At 36.0% G+C, this 25942-nt stretch overlaps 1 protein-coding gene across 1 annotated transcript in view; it reads right to left on the bottom strand.

The window, feature by feature from the left end:
* Positions 1–25352, bottom strand: part of LOC134799151 (homeobox protein prospero) — a 136566-nt gene extending 111214 nt beyond the window's left edge. Inside the window, exons 1-2 of the mRNA XM_063771558.1 lie at positions 24833–25352; positions 16957–17013 (exon numbers count right to left, since the gene is read on the bottom strand). The gene's annotated coding sequence lies outside the window, so the exon portion shown is untranslated. The remainder of the gene's footprint in view (positions 1–16956; positions 17014–24832) is intronic.
* Positions 25353–25942: the final 590 nt, after the last annotated feature.

The following is a 25942-nucleotide window of genomic DNA, read 5'->3' on the forward strand; positions in this document are numbered from 1 at the left end:
TGTTTTAATGTAGTAACTTTTATAATATCTATAATATATATTCTGGTAAAATAATAGCTGCGACATGTCGGTACTCTGTATTTCGCTAAGATCCCCACGTCACAGGCTCAGTCTAGTGTGGGGATCACTGTACTGCCTCTCCTGTAATATTAATTTCTGAATAAATATATTTTGAATTTGAATATTTAATTTCAGTATTGACACACTGCCCGATTCGAACTTTAAGACACGTCAATTAATAGATCTAGAAACGATATGGATTAGATGTGTTAAATTTGACACTGACATATCTAATCCATATCGTTTCTAGATCTATTAAGTAATTGACGTAAGCATCTTAAAGTTCGAATCGGGCCGACAATTAGTTATTAAATATAAATAAATAATTCAGCCTATATACGTTCCACTGCTGGGCACAGGCCTCCTCTCAAGCGCGAGAGGGCTTGGGCTATAGTCGCCACGCTAGCCCAATGCGGATTGGGGATTTAATTAGAGTTAGTTATTAAATAACTTTATTTGGAGATAAGGGAGCTAACGATAACGCAAACCAAACCAAACCGAAACTTAAATTCGTTGCATCTGTCAACATGATGCATTTTTCTTTTCGATTGCCATTTGTCTATCAACGGGTGTCATTTTGGCTAAGCCCCAGAATTGCATGGTGTCAGTTTTAATATGTGACGTCCCACGGTCAAAGGTACCTTATGGCGGGTATGGAGTTATGCATACCCCAGTAATCTACAATAAATAAGCTATCGATAACACAAAAGATCAACCTTCTAGGTTGCGTAGTTACAGAGATATGATTTTTTGAAAATAATGTTGTGAAATGAGCAACTTTACGGTAGAGAAGTTTTAAGTTTAGCCGCCTAAAAAACTATGTTCCTGAAGTAAGTTACATAGTTGACTACAAATAATAATGCCTTATATATCTGAGATTAAAAAAATATTGCGACTTGTTCTGTAATGCAAATAGAAACTTTTGATATCGACTGATTTATGTGTATACTAACCAATCTCTTGAAAATAAAGTTTTATTTCATGTTCACGATTGATTGCAATGAGCTCTCAAGATTTAAATTTTATCTATTAGAAAACGACACTGACAGACAGTTTAAGCAAAAAACAATACCGATTTAGAGGTGAAAATGTATTTTCTGACTTTTTCATATAAAATCACAAAATTGAATATTTTTACTTTTAATGTGACACACAATCAATTTTTCTGAGCACATATGAAAGAAATTCTGTCATTCAAATGAAATAAATCCTAAAACCCCAACTAAATACTATATTTAACCCCTTATGCCACTTTAAACTTACATAACAATAACAGTATTTGCTCCATACATTTACGAAAAGGTACCTTATGGAAATAAATCTAATAATACATCACTACAAAATATCAATCATATTATAGTTTATCTTTTATGAATAGAAAATATTAATTTACATTAAACTGCCCCCAATTTAATTAGTTCTTCGTCATAATAATCTTAAAAAAGACCAATAATTTGTATGTAATGAAAAGGTACCTTGTGGTCAAGTTACATGATGAGGCATGATGATGATGGAACAGTTAGGATAAAGTAATAATATTTTGGGGTTAAGATGGTATAAATCGTCTATTTCTTATCAATAATATATTTCGGTTGCTATTGAAGATAAGCGGCATTGAGGTTCAATGACCTCCATATATTCCATAAGGTAATGCGTCGGGTATTGGCATTTTTCAGCAAACCAATGGCTGATTTACTGCATGCGACCAAACCAAATGAAGATTATTCTAGTTAAGAAAGACTTGACGAGAGTAACTTTGGTATAATAGCAGTCTACTTGGATTTGTGATGTCGGTCTATGTACGGTTATAATATTTGCGAGGCGCCCCAACCAGAACTGAAATTATCAAATTAGTTTTGCAGAATGCTAATACAGTTCTCTACCAAACTTCTTTTCCCGTATTGACTAGTTTTTTTGGGAATTTTCAATCTTTTTTCCATAAGGTACCTTTTCTACTAAACTCTGAGACGACATTACTAGGCTTATAACTAACTTATAACAAAAATAAAAACAGGTAAACAAACGTTACGCATTAAGGTTTCAGATCACACAATAAAAAAAAATTGAGCATTTTTTCACCTCTTTACAAAACATTTAATATCTCCGAAACTAGAAACCCTCATAAGGTACCTTTTCCCGTGGAACGTCACATATTATTTTCAAAATTAGCCCGCTTTCGAAGTTAACCCCAAGCAACTAAACATATGTAAAAGTGTTGTGTTATACCTAAACCTATATAGTAACAGACAACGCACTGACTAGCGGCTAGTCCATTGAAGTTTAAAACTTATAGAGCTAGGCCAAGAAAAGTCTGCAGCGATTTTGATAGCCCACGCAGTGCGTCATTTTAAACGTCAAAACTTCTATGAAATTATGACGTATAAATAAAACTTGCAATGCGTGGGCTATCAAAATCGCTGCAGACTTTTCTTGGTCTAACTCTAGGCACACTAATGTAGACCCACTACCTACTACCTGAGCGTTTTCCAAAAAAATGTACATTTCATTCATGTCTTCAAAATATTGACTTCTTGGGCTCATTTTACTCAGAATCATTTGTACATTCACACCTCATACACATGAAAAAATGTGTTCCAAGATTTCCTTTCCAGATCGTCACATTTTTGTATGAATCATTTTTTTATTTTTTTGGGAAACGTACACCTACACCTACCAGTAGGAAAGGTTTTTCGAATTAGACTCAAAATGTAGGGTGAAATTTTTTAACGACAACAACGCGCCCAAAGTCACTGGCGTAAACTAGTGATCTATTTGGTCTCGGTCAGTAGGAATCGATTGCATTCATAAAATATTTATTTTAATAGAAATATTTAATGGACACTTCGTCATTCATCATTTGCTACTGGCATAAACCATGACGGTGCAAGTCAATTTAAAAAAAGAACATATGGCGCGCGCGCTGCAAAATTACACCTTTTGCGATGATCTACGAGCCCTTTACGAGTATACCTATGATAGGATGGAGCGTTGGGCGTGTTAGATGTTTATTAAAAAAACCGGTCACGTGCGAGTCGGACTCGCGTTCCAAGGATTCCGTACATTACCCAAATTTTTAACAATGTATTTTTTTATGTGGAACGTGAATGAAATGTCTTTAAAAAACCACAACGGGTCGGATCAAAAACTATGTAATTTAGTCCGACTCACGCTTGACTGCATAATTCTAATAGGTGTTCCTGCCATCTATAGGTAAAGAACTATTTCGTGTATTTTTTCTCAAAATTTTAGACCTAGTAGTTTCGGGGGGGGGGGTGGCCGGACAGATAGACAGAACACGCACGAGTGATTCTATAAGGGTTCCGTTTTTTCCTTTTGAGGTACGGAAACACCTATTCTACGAGATAATTGTTATATAAACCAAAGTGATTATAGTCAGACCGTAAAAAGTCTGCAGCGATTTTGATAGCCCACGCAGTGCAAGTGTCATTTTAAACGTCAAACTTCTATGAAATTATGACGTATACATAACACTTACACAGCGTGGGCTATCAAATCCGCTGCAGACTTTGTTTGGTGCGACTCTATATATTTACTAAGTAGTAGTTTTCGTCGAATAGGTACATCAGGTTACAGTATTAAGTATCAATATCAGTGCACAAACAATAGTTATTTGTTTTACAAGGGGGCAAAGTTGTTGTTTAACCGCTCGTGCTAATATTGATACCCGAGCAAGCGAAAGATTCCAAAATTGAAACACGAGCGTAGCGAGTGGTTCGAAAACTGGAATCTTGAGCGTTGCGAGGGTTTCAAAGCACGAGGGTTAAACTAAATTTGCCCCGAGTGAAACACAAAATTTTTCACCACACCAACCCGAAGCAAATATTAAATGTAAAATATCAAACAAAATCAAATCCAAATGAATGTTATTAAATATTTACCATCCAAATCATCATTTAAAAGTCAATTCTACCAGCAAACATAAAAAAACAACTCAAAGTTTGCATTTGATTACTTTGCCTCACATGTGAATAAAATGCAACTTTGCTATCAGTTTTTGAAGTGCAAAGTAAGCCTTTCCGAGCTGGTGTGGTGAAAAATAAGTTACACCATTGACAATATTTGTTCTTATTATGTTTTTATGTAGTACCTATTTAAATGTGTATTAATCTATGTAGGTACCTAATAGACGACGATAGACTTGTAAGTATCCCAATAAGGCCTAGTTTACCCTCCGGGCTGGAAGGTCAGATGGCAGTCGCTTTCGTAAAAACTAGTGCCTACGCCAATTCTTGGGATTAGTTGCCAAGCGAACCCCAGGCTCCCATCGGCCGTGGGAAAATGCCGAGACAACTCGAGGAAGATGATGATGGAACTTGTAAGTATCGGTAACACAAGGCTTATTTCTTCCTTAAATATAGATTTCTTTAATCTCAGGACAATAAATTTGATATCAATTAAATAGGTTATGTTAAGTATGTCGTTCTCTTTTAACCCTTCAAACGCCAACCGTCATATGGAAGTATTTGTCAACAAACAGATGCGCAGGCGGCCCTTATAGGACGATGAACTATGTTTTTTAAGTAAATTTGGGTAGAGAGGGGTTGATAGGAAAGGTGTTCTTGAATGTTTTTTTTTTATTTACTTGCATATTATGCTCCAATACCAATTAAAATAGGTACGACTTATTTCCATAACCCCGTTACAGTATAATAAATAGTACTAACGTACAGTATGGACACTCCCTGCCTCCCGTTGAAAGTGCCGCCCACCCGCTCTCGGTTACCTCTCAGTTACCGGCTGGCAAGGACGCGACGACGCGGTGCGCAGAGCGGAGGCCATGTAAAATATTAAACAAATATTTACAAATCCTTTTGTAATGGGCTTGTGTTGTGCTGTGTACGGTTGTTTAAGCTCTATAAACGACAAAACTAAAAGAAAGTTCCACAGATTCCCATTGTATGAATCAAGGCAAGTACGTACCCAGTTATTTTTAAAGTGTTTTATGTTTTAGTAGAATACCAACTTACAATAGGTACTTATGTTTAGTATTTCTTTTATCACAGATGAAATGATGAAAACAACACAATATCTATATGAACAAAAAATCATGTTTTCAACTTACATAATATTTTGGTGGCCTGAATTTCCTTACAAAAATTTTGTTACTTCGTTTATACTGATTCAAAATAGGAAACTATTGTATAAATCGAGCTTAGATACCCACCTTACACCATAATATGATTCTTATTTCTTCCTAATTCGCGCAATGAGTTTTGGGTCATTGAGGTCATCGAACTTGTCAACAAAATGGCGGGAACCCTAGCACGTCTTATCTCACTCACACAAGCATGGTACGCGTTCACCTACACGAGCTTAGACTGTGTGCGTAGGAACGCGTTTGTTTCATACATTCGGTCGCCAGTGTCCGGGGTGTGACCCCGTATAAGTCCCCGTGTACTTGTGCAAGTACAAATTAAATTCGAGTGTTGAACTCATATAGAAATAAAAGAAAGTTCCAAATTCAAAAGCGTCAAAGTGTTTTTTTTACTCGAGGATTAATATTAGTTTTGGAAACATTTTATGATATTTTTTTTCGTGTATGGCGTTTTCAAGCAAAAGGTGTTTTCAAGTTGGTTTACATTAAAGCGTTATTGCCGTAAATACACCCTTATGTATTTCGATTACTTTGTACCTATAGTTTATACCGCCCTTACCGACAACTATATAATGGTACTTTTTACTGAAATCATCATATATCTGTGTAATATCTTAATAGTCGTGATTTAATGCATTAGCATTAATTATTAGTTAATATAAATTTCCTCTTTTTTTAATGACTCACTTAATACAAAGAGAAGTTTTTAATTAAAACCTCCTTGTCCTGTTTAGACTGTAATGTAATCAGAGCCGGGACAGACGGACAAACACAAGACACCCCACACCCGGCCATCTGGTCGCACAAACTCATGAACTCACTTTGATAGATAAGTAGTTAAATTATAATATTCTCATTATATTGAAATCTCAACCTTTAATGGTTTTATTTTATAATACAATTCATATTTATCTATCATTTCTATTATTATTATTAAAATGAAAATAAGCTTGCAAACTTATCCAAAGAATGAAGCTAAAAAACCCGACGCACATTTCAAAAGAAAAAACTATAAACGACCAGTAACTTTATACATCAGCTTTAAAAAAAAAACAGCCAGCATTTACGGCAAAAAGTCAACATTCCAATTTGAAAAAACAAAAACTGCCAGTGACATTAAAAATCGCGGGAAAATAAAAAAATTAACCTCTTTTAAAGCAATCTTGCAGACAGCAGAGCGAACAATAAAGGCCATTAAACCAAAACAAAAGCAAAAGGTAAGGGCACAATTAAAACAAGAAATAATAAGGAGTTTGCTATAATAAGTATCATCGCTGTTGGGAAAATAACAGTAGACAGTTTTCGCAAAAGAATTTTATGTCAGAGTAAAATAAAACGTGAAATTATTTGTCAATTCCAAATCTGATTTCGCTGACCAAACTTGAAACTCTTGTTAGTTGAAAGGTTATAATATATATAGTTATAATGCTACTTGTAATTCACAGATTATTTTGTATATCTATCTATTTCTAATACGTGTCCATAGATATAGATATACGAGTAGGTATACTTATCTTCCCCCTTAGAGACAGAATTGCGAAAAATTCTTAGAAAATTGCTACGAAAAACAAAGGTGTATGCTGTGCGTTGTCTGTCTGTATCTAAGTACCTAACTAATTTGAACTATATTTAGATAATCAACATTAATTAAACCTATAGAATTCTGTTCCTTTCCTACATTCCTAATTAAAACTCGCTTTGCAAGCAAACATGTAAAGTAAGAAAAGAAATGCCCTACTGTATTGTGCTGTATTAGGGGGAGCGCACACCTGGCGCTTCTGCCGGCGAGGTGCGATATGCCGCGAGGAATAATAATATACTTGCAACTGGTGTGTTCGGTGGAACCAGAGACTAAATAATAAGAATATATTGCCAAATATCGTAGCCGTAGATATACTTGGTCAAGCAAATCTTGTCAGTAGCAAAAGGCGGCAAATTTGAAAAATCGCGGGTTAGCAACACTGTTGTCGAATAATTCCAAAATCGCGTGTCATTTGTGTTTTATCTGTGGAATGTCGATCGTGAATGACAGCCATCTTGTTTGTTGTGCATTCTGAATCGTCGCTATTTCAAAAGAAATTTCTGCTGTCACCATTAAGTACCAATATATTAAATAAGATTGTGCATGAATTTAAGCAAAGTCAAGGTGCCTACAATGTACATACAATTATAATTACAGTCATGTTTTGGTTCGATGTACATTGCTGCTTTTCTTAGCGCAATACTGCTCTTTGAGTGTTGCCCTACTTCACTTTGCTGTACATTGCTGCTGACATACTTGACAGACTTATAGCTTACACTAACTTACAGCCCGACTGGAGCAATGCTTAAAAGATGTCACAGCGATACGATAGTGATCTGTCAGTGTCAAACGTGTCAATTCTTCAACCAAAATTGTTTCATTAAAAAAATCTCGGGAAGTAGGTACTTGATAATAGTGTGTTACAACATTTTTTTTTGACAGTTAACTAGAGTTAGACCAAGAAAAGTCTGCAGCGATCTTGATAGCCCAAGCAGTGCAAATGTTATTTATACGTCATAATTACATAGAAGTATGACGTTTAAAATAACACTTGCACTGCGTGGGCTATTAAAATGACTGCAGACTTTTCTTGGTCTAACTCTACCTACTGTGATTTTCCGTCTGACAACACTATTATTTATTAATAATAAGACTGTTACACGAACTATTAAACAATTAACAAGGCACGCGCCCCTGTCTGATTCTAATAAGACTTTTAATAATAAATAATAATAGCCATTTATTATCTGAAGTGGGTGATTAGGGTGATATTCATGCGTGCATAATCACACTCGTTATTCTTGAATAAGATTAAACGTTTATTGTATGTTTAATATCATAGGTATATTCAAACGAGCTAATATTATTTAGCTGATGAAATATTTTTAAATATTAATACAAGTTTTAACTAGTGTCCGACCGAAACATGTTTTTTTGCCGAAACCGAAACCGAAACCGAATGTTCGGCTTTGGCTCTAGTTTCGGCCGAAACCGAAACCGAAACCGAACCTTTTGTAGACTTGTTAAAATCGTTTAAAAAATGTCATAAAACCGCTTTTACACACATATTATGGAGCTGTCAACACCCAATGTCCTTGAAATTGATGTTACTTAAGCAGTTTTTCAAGAAAATTACTAGAGTTAGACCAAGGTAATTTTGCAACGATTTTGATAACACACGCAGTGCAAGTGTTATTTTAAACGTCAAAACTTCTATGAAATTATGACGTATAAATAACATTTGCACTAGTTGCACTGCGTATGCTATCAAAATCATTGCAGAATTTTCTTAGTCTCACTCTATTCATTCACCAGTCAAGCTAACATGTAGATACAGGGTCAACCAAAAACGCGAGCGCAGCGAGCGCGAAATTTTTTGTTAAAATATCGCAAGGCCGGGTACCGATCTTCACCTGGGCCTAAAAGTCCGAAGTGCCCCAGTGAGGCGAACTTTCATACGAAGTCAAAGCCGTGCTTCAGGCTTCAGGATAAGTAGTTGAGCACAAACTCCAACCAATGTCTATTGTATTAAAAAGCGAGATATTTCCTTGAGCGCTGGTGGCCTAGCGGTAAGAGCGTGCGACTTTCAACCCGAAGGTCGCAGGTATAAACCCCGGCTCGTACCAATGAGTTTTTCGGAACTTATAGGTATACGAAATGTCATTTGATATTTACTATTTGCTTTTCGGTGAAGGAAAAACATCGTGAGGAAGCCGGACTAGTCCCGATAAGGCCTAGTTTACTCTCTGGGTTCGAAGGTCAGCCTGATGGCAGTCGCTTTCGTAAAAACTAGTGCCTACGCCAATTCTTGGGATTAGTTGTCAATGGGACCCCAGGCTCCCATGAGCCGTGTCAAAAATTCCGGGATTACGCGAGGAAGATGATGAGTTTTCTTATTATTCCTTTGCCCAGGCCCAGTAACATGCGACAGTGCTATCTTATTTACTCCGATACAATTAGACAGTGTGGGCATTATAGGTATTAACAGCCTCTTAAGACTGCGTCTAGTGGCGCCCTCTCATTAGTGGAATTGTGTTTTGATAATAAACCAGTTAATTACTGTACCTATACATGAATCAGTATATGTAGGTACATATTAATATTGTTGTCCTACTTATTCCCCAACTTTTGGTCTTTGTCACATAGTTTAGTTTCATAGTACGAAGTACCATTTCGTAAGTTTCGGCCCGGCCGAAAGGTTCGGCCGTTTTTTGGCCGAATCCGAAACTACAGCCGAAACATGATTTTTTGGCCGAAACTGGCCGAAACCGAAACCGAAACCGAACCTTCGGTCGGACACTAGTTTTAACTGCCAGTTGAATCTCTGTTTGATTCCGATTCCACTAAACTATAGTCGGTCAAACCAATTTGTCAGTCAGTAAGAATCAGGAAAACTATACTCATCCTTTTCTTTTGGGTGCTAGTACTATTGACAGTCAAAGATAGTATAATTCTCTCTGTCTATGATTGAAATGAGACAGTCCTTTGACAAACTATAGAAAAAATCTGAGATTAAACGTCAAAACTGCAGTTTTTGACAAATTGCGGAAAGGCTTTACTGATCGAAATGACACTTGACACCAGTGTCGCTTTTCGGAAATGGTGCAAAAAACAAGCATACGGCCCGCCTGATTGTAAGCGGTCACCGTAGCCTATGGACGCCTGCAACTCCAGAGGTGTTACGTGCGCGTTGTCGACTCTTTAAAAACCTGTATACTCCATTATTGCAACTTTGTCGTGTTTTGGTTTTGCTACAGAAAATAGCAATAACTATTATTATAATAAACGTGGTGCTTTTACCTGCAGATTCAATAATGTAGTTTAATTAATTTAAAAAAAGCCTGAGTGTAAACATGATCAAGCAAGCAAATAAGAAAACCTACTTGTAGTACTTTTTACGTATAAGAAAAACCAGCACCGACAATAACCGCATTTTCATATGAAAAGCTTCACTACAGCTACCATAAAAAGCTCATTATGAAATTATTTCTAAAACTAAATTAATCTTCAAAACCAGGACGGGCTGAGCGGATCTTCTGAGTGTTCTGTCTATTCCAACAGTTCACGGAGTCGCTGCCTCAGTACAACCAGAATAAGGGAGTTTTCAGAAAGAATGGTACCATTTACTTACTTTTTTTCAAAAAACCATCAAGCTTTGGGTTATTTAGACTCAGAATCACGAGTACTATTTAATGAGACAAAGAAATAAAGTGTCTCCAGTTCTTAATACAAATTTTGGGTGTCAGTTAAGTAACGGTCCATAGGTACAAAATATAAACATTTTGTGTTACATAACTGACATTTTTTTTAGACTCATGTTTTTTCTTTTTAAATCGATAGTCCTTGTGATTCTGGGTAGAAATAACCCAAAAATTGATAGTTTAAAAAAAAAGGAAATGGTACCTACACTTTTAAGTGAAAATGCCCATAAGGGCCATTTTATAAGTATTTTATTAAGTTTTTATAGGTAGGTACTATACATTATTGTCAGATTTGAGAATTTTTGTTATTTCTACTCAAAATCACGATCGAAGTCGATACTGAGAAACAAAACTTCCATACATTTTTCGTTTCTTATATTCCGTTATCGTCGTACTAAGTATGAAAAATGGTAACAGCATGGAAATAAAAAAAACTTACGACACTTTTTAGGACTACTATAGGTCAAAAGAGTGTGTAATACTGAGTAGAAATAATATAAAAAATCCTAAATATGAAAAAAAGTGTGGTGTATTTCTCACTCCGGAACACATCAGTATAATAAAATATATTATATTCTATTCTATTCTATTCTATTCTATTCTATATCCGTGGATTTAAGGCAAGAGCACACCGTCTGCGTGTGCGTAGATGCATGTAAAAACGTTAGAGCCGTGGACACTGCACACGTCACGCAAGCGGTGTGCCGTCTCTCATAACCAGATGGTTAATACAGATGTAAATTACAAGGCACGCAAGCGGTGTGCCATCTCTCATAACCAGATGGTTATACAGATGTATTACAACGTGCACGTGCATGTCTACGCACACACATCCAGCGTGCACAGGCCTCTGGTTCAACTACAAGCGTTAGTTTTAAAGCAATGGGAAGCAAGACAGAGTGTTTTATCTCGTCATCGCGTGTAAAGGAACGTGAAAGGCCCGCGTCAAAGACTGGAGACCTCTCCATTAACGGCTCGCTTACATCCAGGACGACGTATCAGCTTATGACGAACGAACGTTCTTAAGACCTTTTGGAAGTAATTATAGAACAGCACACTTAGATCCGGAAGGATGTATTGTTGAAGTGCGGAATTCTTAAGAATCTCTACATTAACGGTACTATCAGATACGAAACGTTTAAGCAATGGGCGCTGAACATCTTTAAGGCCTTTTAAAAGTAAGCGGAGAGGTAGATAGTGTCTTTAAAAAGGCCTTTTAAAAGTAAGTAGGGGAGACCGAGGTGAGTTGTGACAGAGGAGAGTTGTGACATCATCGATTTTTTGGAATCTATTAACTAAAAACTAGGTCGCAATAATGCGCGTTTGTTAGTTCAAGTTACGAGCTAACAAACGCACACTGTTGCGAGCTCGCTAACAGTTATTAGATTCCAAAAAATCGACAATGTCACAACTCTCCTCTGTCACAACTCACCTCGGTCTCCCCTAGATAGCTTGGCATACCGAAGTTTGCAGGAAATAGTTGAAACAGTTTTTTTATTTCAGATAGTATGGTTCCAATTACATATTAATCAATGAGACGTAATTTAGTATAATATTTTTAAAATAATGCTCCAGCTCCAACGCTCAATGGGAGAGTTCACCCACAAGTCTATCTGAAGTAGGCCTTAGGATTGAAGCAATGTTTTTTTTTTAACGGTGAATACCTAATTTTAGCAGCTCCAACAACTTCTATACGTAAGAACACCTTGCATTTCTTATTTCGCCACGTCGCATTAAAAAAGTTCATAATTAAGAGTTAGATTAAACGAGTCGTACCTAACCACTATAACGAAATTAAACCTTTCAGTCGAGAATCATTACTTAAACTCCATCTTTTAAAACGCTGCATGAATGGCGTCAACTTCGAAAAAGGAATAAAAAAAGAAACCTCACGCATCATATTCCATTGTACGTAGACACGAAGGTGGATCTCATTAAAGAGCGTTCGAATTAAGAACTGAGCGCGATGGAGCGGGAATCTTAGCGATCATTACGTGGAACGGAACGCGCTTTATGTATTTCAATGTGAACTAGATATTTCTATGCTTTGGAACGTACGAATAGACGTTGAGTTTTTGAAAAGAGAATTCGGTTGTAATACAGTTTTTTATAGTGCTGCGCCAAGTTCTTGAAAAATAGTGGTTCAAGTTGATACCATTTGTTTTGTTTGGTTGTTTGCTTATCGTTAGGATTTCATTTTCGTATCTTAAATTGCACTTTTAAAGATGCATGTAATATGTATTTTTTCAATGAGTTGGTTGTCACTAGGTTAACTTTTGTAAACATTATTGTGGTAAGTGTTAAGTTTGCGTCGATTGGATCGCGGTTTCTGAAAGCAACTTTACCAAATACTTTACGTAGTTTACGTATCGGCGCCCCCTATCTTCACACATGTGATAAAATTCGAGCACAAATTGCCTTAAAACTTTAAGATTCCTGCGAACCAAGACGCTTTGTTAATTAGGTTTTTGCCGCAGGCATTTGAGGGTAATGCGAAAAGTTGGCAACTATGAGCGTTTATTCGCGGGTGACGGCGCGGAAGTGTCAGGCAAGTTGGCGTGTAAGCACACTTCTGGTGGGGACACACGAGTGGCCGATTTGGACGGGAACGCTCGAATACTGGGCTGTTACCGTGATGTTGGTTTCTTGAAATTTGACTTTTTTATTTAATATTCGAATTCTTTTTGTGTTAAAAGTGTAACCATTTTTTTTGGCGCATGTCAAGTGACACAAATGTAAATAAATATAAGAATCTTCAAAAACAGGATACGTCAGGTTTCGGGAATGGGCGTAAAACTTTGTCAAGCGTTCACATAGCCGAGATGGGTTTTGAAATGTTAGAAATCTCTATTCCTGTTAGTATTTCAATTACTACAATTTTACGTCCCAATATTACACACGACATTATAATGAACACGATGTTACAGTTTCGGTTTTATCATTTTGTTTATTGATTAAGGTATGCTTATGTATCAGCCTAATAATTTCTATAATTTACTGTAGGCGCTAAACTTTTCAGCATCTTCTATAAATTATTTTAGCTACCCTAAGGTCCCTAAGGTTGCCTGAAACAGGTAGCTTTTTAAAATACCTACTTACGACCTGTTGTAGCTTTATAATTTGCATCAATAATGCATGTTTATGTCCTCTACTATTTTTCACAATAATATAAAAATTAAAATTCTTGTCTTCTAAATTTCGCGTTTTTAAGCCCGCCGCGTTTCCCCCCAGCCGCGCGCCCCTCCGCCCGTTCGCACCTCCGCATTCAATTTGCGTCGCCTCGCGAGCAATTTGCGACAACTTGGCGCTTTGTTTGCGCGCTTCTTTTGTGCATCTTGTATTGTTTAAGAGCTAAATGTGTTTGTTTGGATGTGTTAGTGAATTGCCTATTTTTGTTTAGCAGAAAACCCAAAACGCGAAATCAGGAAAAAAAAAGATTTGGCTGGTTCATACATTTTGGCTGATCCATTTTGTATGGGAGGGTAATTTTTTTTTCGCGATTTCGGGGTTGGTTCCATAGTAAAAGGTGCTCAGTATAATCCCAAAACCTCCCTGGCAACGGGAATTATTTATTATTTATTTTTCGTGGGTACTTGCCTCCATGTTTTTAAATAAATTCTGGATTTTATAGTGGGCTGATTTTATAATTTTGGGTTTTCTGCTAAACAAAAATAAAACACTTGCACTGCATGTGCATGCAGTGCATGTCATGTATGTGCTATCAAAATCGTTGCAGACTTCTCTTGGTCTTCTATGTATTTTCCATAAATAAAAAAACAAGTGACAAGTCGTTGACCCCTCCCACATTTCCATACATTCAGGTGTACCAACCTTAACGTGGTAATTGCCGTGGCTTCAGGAAACGGAAGTGAACCAATGGCGGGCGTCACGGTTCGGACTTACGCACATACATACGTACTTACATACAACGGTGAAGATCCGGTCGGGATTATAGTTAGTTTTATAGTAGGGTTGATGATCAATTAGATAAGGTAAATCAAAACCAAGTAAAACAGGTAAATCTTAATCAAACCATAGAAAAATGGCTCGTTTTTATTGTTCTTGAGTGGAGGTTAGGTAAGGTTAGTATTATAACACTTTAAACTCTCGCGTTTTGTACACATATTTAACCACATATTTATCTTATTTTTATTTTTTATTCCGTGACCAGCTGGTGCAACTCAGCTGAAACGTCGGAATTAAAGGTAAAAACAATGAAATTATATCGCGGTAGACCCGTTTGTGTAATTAAATATATAGGTTAGTATTTATACCTAAGTACTTACTACATATTTATATTTTGTAAATAAATTAGTTATAAGTATATAAATAACCAACATAAAAAATACATAATAAAATTATGAATTAAAATAAGATAAAGGAAAATTTTAAATCATGTATGTATACTACATTACACACGCGTTAGAATTATCAACTCAGTATGGAGTCAAAATGGACTTGCAAGATGTCACTGGCAGGGGTTGTGAGAGGTCGTAATTACAATAATAATAATGTATTGTGGGTAACAATGCGTCTTGCACGAGAGGGACACAGTACTAGTAGTGTAACCAGTATTCTGACTTGTTTCATTTTCAAATTCGGTTCCTGTACTTGTTCTAATGGAACATTATCCGCTTTGGAATGTTGAAAAAGGTTTTTTTCATAAAACATGTTATACATTTCTTATTTTACGTTAGGAATATTTAGGTACCACCTTCACCAAGGAGGAGTTTTGTCCGAGGGTGTCAAGTTTCGGCGGTTCCGCGGTCGGCTCCCTGACACTGTGGGGTTGCGAATGCATCGCAGCCATAATGTGATTTGTAGTATATAGTTGTCGGAGAATGGCTGAAATGTGCCATCTATCGCCTTCAAGAGGCGTTTTGTCATGCAAACCTTGACAAATAGAGCAAACTAGGGTGTTACGTACACTTGAGTGGCGTTCGACGCAGTTCCGCCAAGACGTCATAGAGTGCGCTCTTAAAACAATTGAAGTCCAGAACAATTGAAGTTATGCGGAATCAATCTTCAGAAGGAGCACGATGAGAACGAACGGGAGAAGATGACGTCTGTGGCGGCTCCTGGGTCTAATCCACTGGTTTGCTTAAGATAAGAAACGTAACGCGTGCTGTGATTTGTAATGAGTCTTGTGCAGTAAAGATTGTGAGTTGAACATCGTATTTCATTGAAGGCCCTCGTCATCCACGATTGAAGGTTCTGATGTGCTGCCGATAGTATGATACGCCCACAATTCCCGACACAGTTTTAAAATATATTTTTATGATATGTATGCTAGTTTTAAGGTATTTATGTATGGGCCACTAGTTGCCTGAAATAAAAAAAAAAACATTTCATTTCATTAGGTAGGTACTTACTAGACTGAATTTTAAAATTACTTTTTATGAAAATATTATAATTTGTGTTATTTCAAGTAGACAAATTAAAATCATTACTTTTTAAATCAATTCATTTTATTTCGGTTTGATTGATATTTATAAAAAAAGGCGGGATGAACCTACCGCAATGCGGTTTTGATATTGAAATAAGTACGATCGCTCGCGTAGCATTGTTAAGGGGCCCACTGATTAACAGTCCGCCGGACGGTATCGGCCTGTCAGTTAGAACAAAATTTTGACAGTTCTGAACAACTGACAGGCCGATACCGTCCGGCGGACTGTTAATCAGTGGGCTCCTTTAGTCGCACCAAGTTCGTATAGGTAATAACGATTACAAAATTGAGATTTCAAATTATGAATGGGCTTCCAGACTCCATAGCATAACTTGCATAAAGTACAAAAAAAGAACATGACCTCTGTGTTGTCGTCCTCGACTCCATACGTAAAGCGTGATTTTAAGTAGGTAGGTATATTCGCACGCGTCAACGCTAGTCACGCTTAAGGGGTCAGATCCAAGTCAATATACTGTGTATGCTAGTGCTGTGTGTCCAGGTGGCGCCGGCAGATGGCGCGTGCGCAATTTGGGGGAAACAGAAAAGAAAAGATCCACTCTGGAGGAGAAAATGATCTGGAAACGCTTCATTTTGTAAGAGATCCATTATTATTAGTTCTGACTAGCGATCCGGCCTGGCTTCGCACGGGGTAACAAATGATACACTTAAACCTTCCTCAAGAATCACTCTATTGATAGGTGAAAACCGCATGAAAATCTGTTCAGTAGTTTTTGAGTTTATCGTGAAGATACATACACACAAACAGACAGATGCGGCGGGGGACTTTGTTTTATAAGGTGTAGTGAAAGAGTGAAAGTTTCTAGCTATTAGCTTATGTACCTAAAGACTTTGCAGTGACAGTGAAAAAACACCATAAATGTCAAAATGACGATATAATAGCACTCGTGTAGAGTTAGTTTAGACGCACTCTAATAACTCTTATAAGCCATAATAGTAATAAAGTTATCTCAAGCCTATGAGCATAGTGGGAAGTTTGAAACGTCAAGGAAAATACGTCTAACATCTATGGGAAATAGATTTAATATAATTGGTTAATTATATTATTAATAGCATCGGTTTTACCGAACAAGATATTTAATTATCCGCTTACCTTTTTTTTTAATTTACGTGGTGAGGAGTCGCCCTGTGGATGCCGATCGACGGTTATCTGTGAAAAAACGGAACTGTCAATGTCATACTAAAATATTTAGGTATTATCAAAAAAGTCTGCAGCGATTTTGATAGCCAACGTATAAATAACACTTGCACTGCGTGGGCTATCATAATCACTGCAGGCTTTTCTTGGTCTAACTCTATCAAAGAGAATTTAGTACCTATAGAGGCGTATTGTCAAAGTAAATTTTGTAGTCACAGTAAATTTACTGCCATCTTTCGACACAGGATTATAACTTTTAGAACGCCATTTGACTTTGATCCTCGTTCTTACACTGATATGTGTTAAAATTGTTAAATATCAAACCGTGTCGCCATTACACGAGTATAGCTCAAAGGTATGGCGCCATCTTTTCAAGCATACATTTTTCTTGATTTTAGGAGGCACGTTTTTTTCTTAGACTGTATTTATCTTATACGAAGTTAATATCTTTGGTATTATGGTCTATTAGGGTCAAACAGATCACTGTGTTATGTCTTTCCTGTAGACATACACAAAAGTTAAGGGCTATAAAGGCTAATTTTCTTATTTAACCCTTGAACTAGTGTGTTATCGCGAACAGTACATTTTTCTCTCCTGTGGGCAATAGTTAACAGCTTGTGGGCATGTAAGCAATGATTTTATCATAGTTCTCTAAATAAAAGGAGGACCTTTTCACGTGGATAAGGGTTAAATAAGAAAATTAACCTTTATAGCCCTTAACTCTTGTGTATGTCTACAGGAAAGACATAACACAGTGATCTGTTTGACCCATTATGAACAATCGAAATATATATTTTTAAAGGACACTGAAAGTAGGTAATTCATATTTGCAGTGTATTTGCATAACAGTAGAGTCTGTGCGGAAAGAGAAGAGTCGTGAAATGTATGGGGTTCGATACATTCCACGACTCTTCTCTTTCCGAACAGACTAACAAAAATATTTATTTAGTAAAAAGGAAGCCTTATACTGTGAACTATGTGTTACCTGTTGCAAAATAGGTTATAAAAAATTGAGCATATTTTTTTTATAACTACTACGTCGGTGGCAAACAAGCATGCGGCTTGCCTCGCAAAGAATCAAACAACCAGATGGTAAGCAGTCACCGTAGCCTATGGACGCTTGCAACTCCTGCTATTAATAATATAGATCGTGGATAAATCTCTATAGTTCGCTGTCCAACGTATCTGTTACAGACGACTGTCTAATGTTTTACATATACATAGAGACATAAAGAATGGTAGATACTTTTGATGCGGAGTCTGATCCGCTACTTTCGATACTGACTGTACACACAAACTGCCCAATTCGAATTTTAAGATACCTACGTCAATTAATAGATCTAGAAACGATATGGATTAGATGTGTGTCGGCTCGATTCGGAAAATGAATTAGATTTCTACTAGACTTCAATAAGTTACGATACGGATAATTTAAAGATATTTGTAAGATAGATTTAGAGATCAACTAGATCTACACATTAGATATCGACTAGATGTGACTTGGATATCTAAGTCATAACTTGTCGAAATCGTTCAAGAGGACCTCCAGAATCGCGGAAACGTCAAATTTACAAATATCTTTAAATTATCCGTATCGTAACTTGTTGAAGTCTAGTAGAAATCTAATTCATTTTCCGAATCGAGCCGTATAAGTTACATTTAAAATATTGGAGTATGATCGGTCGTGGGGCGGCGACGTCTTGCAAGAAAGTGGGTGTGCCGCGTAGGCGGCGCGAGACGTGGGCGGGGGTATATGCTGTTATTACGTTTCAAAGTATTATTGGATTGTGGAAAAAAGAAAGGAGGTTCCGACAGCTGTATAAATATCTATAGGTACTTATATTGACATTGTAAGTGTTTCAAATCTACGTAATCAAAAATCACTAAGGTACACCTTATACCTAAAGTCCCCCGCCGCGTTTGTCTGTTTGTGTATATGTTCGCGATAAACTCGAAAACTACTGAAGGGATTTTCACGCGGTTTTCATCTGTCCATAGAGTGATTCTTGAGGAAGGTTTAGGTGTATAATTTTTTAACCCGTACGAAGCCGGGGCGGGTCGCTAGTTCATCATATACCTATATATTTATATAAAATAACTAGTAAAATATGAAATATATAAACTAACCTACCTATGCGCTATAACAATGAAAAACTTCGTTTCTGTTTGACTGTTAGAGCTCTAAAGGCATTAAGTGCGCCATTTGTACAATTTGACATCGTGCAACAAAATTTATCTGTAATTTTTGTGTTTGTAATAATTAAATTAAGTACCTACTTTAACAAAACTTATTGATTCATAAAATTTAAACAGCATTACATCGGACTAATACCTACACTATGAAATTTATAACAGACAGTATTTATACAAACAAGGTACATATGATACAGTCTAGAAAGGACAAACAGAACAAATGTGAGAAAGAAAAACTAATACAAGACAGAAGATTCACGCTTATCAAGCGCCTCACAGAACTTCATACATTTTTTACACAGATCCATCCAACTACTTGCATAAACACAAACAATATGTATAAACACTTATGTAGCCTATTATCGGCTAGGAATATCTACTTAGGTACCATAAAGATTTAACTTAGTCAATTTACTGTTGTGTTTATAATGCCCACTTGCCCAGCTCAACGTCAAATCTCACTCAGTCAATAATTCGAACCAAAAACCAACAAAACAGCAAAAGCAGTTTTTAAATACAAACCCTTTATTTCGCCTTTCCCGTAAACAGATAAAACACTCAATCGCCATAATAAAATGATCAATCTTATAAAATGCAAAGAAACGCTTTTATTTTATTCGTGAAAGTAAAGTTGCGAGCATCCAATAACGTCTTGGCATCACGCCCCCTTTCTTAGGAGTTAGACTCCTCCCACTAAACATCTAAGACGCCTACTGACATTAGGTAACTTCTACTGCGATCAGTCGCAGGAAAAGTTACCTTCGGCGCGATTCGGGAAATGAATTAGAGATTCACTAGATATGAAATAGTAAAGATATGTGACGTTCTACGCCAAAAGGTGCCTTATGGCGGCTGGCGCTTACCTACGCTATTATTAACGCTGCTCCAATATTCAGCCAGGGCAATGGTACCTTTAGCCGTGGAACGTCACATATCTTTACTATTTCATATCTAGTAAATCTCTAATTCATTTCCCGAATCGCGCCGCTTGTCAGTTAGTAGTCCGACGAGAAATTGTAGAAAATATGTTATTTTCCTACTAGTCAAAATAGTCAAATCAGTTACTTTTTTAGAACTGTCAAAACGATTTGCTAATACCTATGGAATTTATATGAAACATTACATCGTGATGTCATGGTCAAATCACCTACTTTTTTGTTTCTATCCGATTTATTAAATAGAGTTTGTGTTTAAAAATAACTCCTATCTGTGTGTTTCTTATAATTATCTGGTGCTTTATTGCATGCAAGGTGTAAAATAATTTATTTTAAGTACAGTATCTATAATACCCTATTATCGAGGGCGCCACTTCCTACGAAACTTTAACTTTAATGCTTAAAAATGGCAATAATTGAGTACCTATGGAATTTTGTTTAGTTCCATTTTATTTAATTTCTACTATTTTATGTCGCACTATAAGAGCTAAGTATTTTAAGATGTTTGATGATGAAGAGGTATAGTAGATGTGTAAGGTAATCTTTTTAATTTGTATAAATACTTAAAGGAAATATAGGTACTTGTGTGTGAAAAACTAATTAAATAAGTGCCGAAAAATATTACCAATGAAATTCGTACGTCTCTGATAATGAGACAAATAATGTCGAAAGTTATCAAGCTATTAGGACTGTACGGCGTGTCAAACAAATATACAATATTTAAGTATAGTATGCTAGGTAAAAAGTGGGTAAAAAAAAACAACTTATACATAATACTTACCGGAATAAGTACATATTCTTATATATTTAGGTACATTCAAGGTATTAAAATATTGATACGGAACAAATACCAAAAATATTTTTGGCGCTTCCTTCGTGTCTATTATTATTATTAAATACCTTGACTGTAGTACTATTATATTCTTTGCTGTATCTGTAGTACCAAGACTACCAAGTCGCTTCTAAAGCATACACCCACAGGCGAGAACTGGTAACGCCATCTATGAATGAATATGCTCACTATTACTTTATGTGTTCATTCTTTTAGATATAGATGGCATAACAATCATTCACAAAATGTATGACCACGTTTTTCCTATTTATAGGGTTTTGTATACACTGTTTCTATTTTATTTACCTATTTACTTTAAACAATTTACTCAGCCTGAACTTTGTGCAACAGTAAAACTGGCCTATCATTTATTAACTACGACACTTAAATAAATATAATTATAATATATATTATAAATGACGAGAATTGATTTAAATTAAATCTTCAGTAAACTGGCCGATATAAAGGATTCGACCAAATTCGACTGAATTTGTTTATAGTAAGACTAGTAACGACATCTACAGTATGAACCCAAAACGTCAATGGTGCGCGTGCGGCTTTGTTATTAGCGTCATCTATGTGAACTTGCACGAACCACGTAGACGCGGTGTACATGAACGTTAACTATGATGGTATACTTAACGCTGCCATACAAGTTCCGCTACTCGGCTATAGGTGGCGCTTTTAAGTTAAATTTTATTAGGATAATTTTAACATCAATAAATTGCTCTGATAATTAGATTAAGATTAATTACGATTCATAAGAGCTTGTTGCTAGGCCTACATGATGATATTTTGAATTTGATGAATTTTGAATTGAATTGAATTTAAATTTGATCCGTATTTTAGTTAAAACGTCTACGAGAAAATGTTAAATAACATTTGTAATTGTCGGATATTGAGGGCTAGTCGCATATTTTTGCGTACGTAGTGATAAATAATGTAAGTATACCTAGTTACAAAAGGGTTTGAACTTTTTATGTGGGATATAAGAGATATTCCTACGCATAAAAATGAAAGAAAGGCAGGTAAAGAAAAAAAAAACTTTTTAGTACTTTTATAGTTAATTTCATATACAAAGGTGCATTGAGTGTGCATTTTAGAGCTTAATTAATAGCCGTAGGTATATTTTTGTATTAAGTTATAATTATTTTAATCAATTAATATAAACCAACACGCCTATATTTATTGACGCATAAAAAAATCAAATTTGAGGAACAATCGTAACTTCTGAGTATCTTGAGCTTTGAGTAAGAATATTTGATAAATAGATCTGGCGAAAACTGTAGGGGGCAGCACAGAAGACCCCCGTTCGTGGTACCTATTCGGTCATAGCCATGTCATAGCGCTACGTCGTAGCCGATAGCGTGAGTTTCCCGGTATGTTGCAAAAATGTTTTGTAGAGACACAGACTAGTAAATATTCAGACGAACAACCTCCATAAAACACCGCGGTCCTCGCGTGGCTTTATAATATGTTTTAATTTTTAGCTTTATAGGTACTTACGTAGGTATAAAATCTGTCACCTACTGCTTTTATGACTTCTAAACGTAGAATTCGACTTTCCTGGCCGCTGTGATATGCACAAAAGTATAATAACAGAATTAACAGATAACAGCATTTTAGTCATATTCTTATTCAGGCGCCAGCCATCTAAATGCTAAATACCAAATATTCAAAGATTAAAAAAAAAAATCATGGCTAATAATTTCAGTCAGCTTTAACGATTATAAAATTAGCCAAAACTCATAAATGACGTGGATTATTTTTATTAACTTTATAATGGCCACTCTTTTGACGTTTCATAGGGGTGACTGATTTGACTCATTAGGATACAAGCCATATTTGGTAATGTAGGATTCAAATATTCGGTAGGTACCTGTCGAATCGAAGTCTGCACGGTGCCTGTTTTAATTTTGCATTCGGACGTTTTAAAAATCCTTTGTCTTAGGGCTGATTTAGACGATGCGAGAACTCGCATGCGAGTTTCATACCATTGCGGGTTTTGATTGGTCGGTTGAATTGGACGTAACTAACAGTCCGCAATGTAACTAAAATCGCATGCGAGTTCGCGCGCCCTCTAATCTAAATCAGCCCTTACAGTAAATTGATAGCAAGTGATTCCTCTTGTATACTTATATACAGATTGCAAACAAAACTTAAATATTATGTAAACCTGTGTTGGGTACAATAAAGTGATTGCTACTACTACTACTAAAACTTACCAGCTTTTAAAAATGCCAAATTGTACTAGCAATCAAATTCTACTAACTACTTAAAAAACTTGACAGAACTTGTAATCAGTAATAAAAAAGAAACAGATTTTATTTATTTGAATATTATTTATTTGTACCTATCTGTATTATAACATAACTTAATATGCAAATCACAATACATTAAATTGTAATCGCAATGTACCTATTAATTGATCTATTTTTCTTGCATTTTTAGCTCAGCCAAAGGCGAAGTTGTGAATATAAGTAAATTTAAAGATAAATCTCATGCTTTTTGATTCAGAAGAATGAACAAAACAACCCAAGCAATTGCAGCGGCAAACGTCTTTATAGTTTCTGCGTATTTTGCTCAAAAACATTTAAAAACAGATATTTAGTTTTCATGAAAAATATACCCGTTTTACTAGACCTGCGGTGGCAGCATAGGTGCATGTATATCGCCTGTCATTTTAGCACTCACATACCTACTTGTTAGAACGTGACAGGCATGGTGACAAGCTATAAAAATGCGACCTTGCTACCGCCACTGTAAAGCAGGACTATCATTTCACTTGATTTTTTTAAATAGTTTTAGGTTTTTTTCTTGTTAGGTGTAAATTTAGTATTTTTATTTCAATAATTATGTATTTTTCTTTAATTTGATACGAGGTGATGTTTTGTAATAATGTGAATAAATGACATTTAATATTGTCTTCGGTTACCACGACAGTTACTCATGAAATAAAACTATTGAAACGGATTATATCGCGCGTATTAAACGTCGGGATGTATTTAGTATGAATTCAATATACGCGATACAATCCGTTTCAATAGTTTTATTTCATAAATGCCATTTATTTATTTCTAATGTAAAGTGATGAACTGAAAGAAGCCATCTTTAAAATTCCAGCCAGACCGCTGCGGAGCGTTTTCTGAAAATGAATTTATCCGTCCCGACGGGTTTAGGGTGCGCTAACCAGTTCTCGTGGTGATTTATTCCATTTAGGGTCCAAAACAGGTTCTCAGTATTCTCAGTTTTTTTCTTTAATAAATTCACTTCAAATGTTTAAAAACAACTTACAGGAAGAAGATTAAAAATTTTTTTGTGCGATTCTGTTTTATATTAGTAGTATTGGTACTTACGACAATGTAATTGATACTGTTCAGTCACGTTTTGATTAGTGTGAATTTCTGTATTTATGTAGAATTGAAAATAAAAATAAAGCAGTTCAAAGTTTCTACTAAAAATCACTCGTACAGGCTACGGAAAATAAAAATGAAACAAAATAAAAAATAATTTATTTAAAACATATTTCAAAACAACATAAAGATACAATAAATATAGCGTACACGTAATAACACTGACTACAATTATCTTATAACTATCAAACAAAAATAAATTATCAATAAATCTGAAGCAAACTTAAGAAAAATCTTAGTAAAGTAAGTAACCCGTCGGATTCTGTAAAATGCGAACTTTTCAGCTCAGCCTTTTGCGATCACAAAAAACAGAAGAATTACTTATTTACACTTCAGGTAATACACGGGTACACTCCTAGCAAATAAAAAAATACAAAATAAATCAACAAATTAAAAAAAAAAACACTTTAAAAAACTACGCTAAAAACAATTTAATAATTTAATCTTTAGATCACAACCTTGGTCCAAAGATGATGACGTATAACACTTAATGTCCGCACGGAGTATCACATGAGTCCCATAACTAACTTACTCTATAGACGAGTATATTTGTGGCAGTCTTAATTACAAACTAGTCCTTAACATTAATTCAACGCTTAAGCTAACTACACTACCAATCGTTCACTCGAGTTCGGTCCGATAAGAAAATAAAATGTCAAATAAAATTCTCGATAACTGCCAAACGTTAATTCTCTTTACAAATATAACCGACATAAATATTAAAAATTTTGCAAAAAACTTTTTCTTCCACCAACAGTTTAGGTCAAAAAATTTAGGGTCGAGGGGTTTAGCCTAAAAATATTTTCGATTAGACGCGGTTAGAGATTTATTTTGAATTTTGTTATTTTAAATTTTATGATCACAAGAGCACGAGGAACGAATATTTCGCCGCGCGGCCCGGCCGGCCGCGTCGACTCCAGACGGACGACTGAGACGGCCCCGCGGCCGGCCGCGCCGCCACCCGCGCCCGCGCCCCCCCGCACGACCGTCCCACCCCGCCCGAGCCGACTTCGTTACGAGCCACTTGTAATCGCCGGGCGATTTTTCCGCCTAAGACGAATTAGGCCCGATCCGCCCCATCGTCTCGAGCGTTTGGGCGTTTTCTTGCCGCTAAGACGTTGCCGCCTTACGAGTGCACAACTTTCCCTACATGCTCGGGAATCATCACTCGATATCGTAAATCATATTTCATGAGCATTCATAGAGTTACACCAAGAAAAGTCTGCAGCGATTTTGATAGCCCACGCAGTGCGAGTGTTATTTAGACGTCATAATTTCATAGAAGTTTGACGTTTAAAATAACACTTGCACTGCGAGGGCTATCAAAATCTCTGCAGACTTTTCTTGGTCTAATTCTAAAAAGTATTTAGGACTTAGAATCATTCAATACTGTCAAACCACAAACATTGTCTCAACTCAACAAAAAATAAAAATAAAACAAAAAAACCGCGTAGGTACACATCGGAACGCGTAAAAGTTAAATCATTGACATGCCAGTAGTAACGCGGGCTGTTTTATTTTTAAATGGCATTTAATCGTCACTCTCGCTTTCACCGCCGAGGTCGGCT

This window comes from Cydia splendana, chromosome 18 (genome assembly GCF_910591565.1).
Source record: "Cydia splendana chromosome 18, ilCydSple1.2, whole genome shotgun sequence".
Taxonomy (NCBI): Eukaryota; Metazoa; Arthropoda; class Insecta; order Lepidoptera; family Tortricidae; genus Cydia; species Cydia splendana.